The sequence below is a fragment of the Atta colombica genome, unplaced genomic scaffold (assembly GCF_001594045.1).
Source record: "Atta colombica isolate Treedump-2 unplaced genomic scaffold, Acol1.0 scaffold12, whole genome shotgun sequence".
In the NCBI taxonomy this organism is placed as follows: Eukaryota; Metazoa; Arthropoda; class Insecta; order Hymenoptera; family Formicidae; genus Atta; species Atta colombica.
The window spans coordinates 3,114,604-3,116,199 of record NW_017259206.1 but is presented as its reverse complement, the minus strand read 5'-3'; the positions used below and the strand labels follow the sequence as shown (position 1 = coordinate 3,116,199).

Genomic DNA, 1,596 nt, shown 5'->3' with positions numbered 1-1,596 from the left:
ATATATATACACATACATACATATATATGAATACTTTAACAAAACGTATTTAGCATCACGGATATATCTTAACACACAAAGTTGCAAAAAAAACTGCAAGTAACAGATTTGATATTTATATTTGCATTGCTACTAAAATATAATATCATACACAATAAAAGTCGATACGTGGTAAAATTTTTAAACACAATGAATTTTCATCTCAACGACATATTACGCAGGATGTTGGCAATTAATATTTTATATTTTAATCACATTAATAATTAAATAAATAGACGTTTCAATCTTAAATTAGGTCATCTTCAGTATTACAAAAATCCTTCATCAAATTTACGCATACGAATACATTCTCACAACAACGCAATAAGAGTTTTATATCTCGCGTTATAAAATTAATCCAAAAGAACGTCCTGATGAGACTCATGGAGGTTATTGTACATAGATATTATATTATTATTGTTATTTTGATTATAAATTATTATTATTAATGTAAGATTATTCATTCCATTAGAATCTGGAAATTATGTATGGAATACCAAAGATGAGCGGTGGGAGTATTCGACTGAATTTAACAATAGACGAATTCTCAGGAGTAGACTACAATAGTTGACTAACTTCTCTTTAGAAAATACTCGAGGTTAACGTGCGTTCTAATTTCAAGTCGAAACGTCTATTTATTTAATTGTGTGATTAAAATATAAAATATTAACTGCCAATATATCCTGCGTTGTGGTTGTATGTGGTTGTACGTTGAGAAATTCATAATATCATACCATCATTAGATCGATAGACAAAAGTGAAATTAGAAAATATGAGTTAGTTGTTATTTAATCTTAATTTGTAAAAATAATAATTAATGTTACATATAATTAACATTATTATTAATATAATTAAACATTATTATAATGTTACAATTTATAAAACTAATAATTGTGATCAAAAGTCTAGATATGACTTGCGTCTGAAATAAATGCAATTTTATATATCAAGACATTTGTTGTACCTGTGCGAGGCACTAAAAAAATCTTAGAATAACGTAGGAAAATCTTTAAGTAATAAATTTCTGAAGAAGAATTAGATAAAGAATTATCTAATTAATAAAATCTGCAATTGATAAAAAAAATATTGATTGTTCTAATCACACTCATATGATAAAAAATAAAATTATAATCTTCGATAAAGTTCAATTAACAACTACAATCAATAGAAAAGATAAGGATATTTTGTTTTAGCTGCTGAATTATTTATAATATAGCAATATCTGTTCTCTATGTTATAGGTAGATGGCGATACCATTTGAAAGCTTTCGCACGAAGCTTAAAAGCTATCCGTGCGAAAACTCTTCCGGAAGAGCCGTCAGATGGTGCGAAAGCTTGCCAAGCTCGTATCGCTTTGAACAAAGAAGACACTGTGTCCGATTTTACCTTCAGTCGTCGAGCTGCCAAAGAAGCTTTCGACCTGGGAAAACTTTCCGGAATCCAAAGAAAGAAAACGGCTGATTACTTAATAATGCAATTAATGTTAATAAAAACAAGTTTGTTATAAAATTAATAAAAAAAAAAATAACTGGCTAAGACGAATCATATAACAAGTAGA

The 1,596-nt window shown here is 27.7% G+C and overlaps 1 protein-coding gene across 9 annotated transcripts in view; it reads right to left on the bottom strand.

Moving 5' to 3' along the window:
- Window positions 1-1,596, bottom strand: part of LOC108694414 (tropomodulin) — a 72,331-nt gene that overhangs the window by 52,111 nt on the left and 18,624 nt on the right. The window lies entirely within an intron of this gene.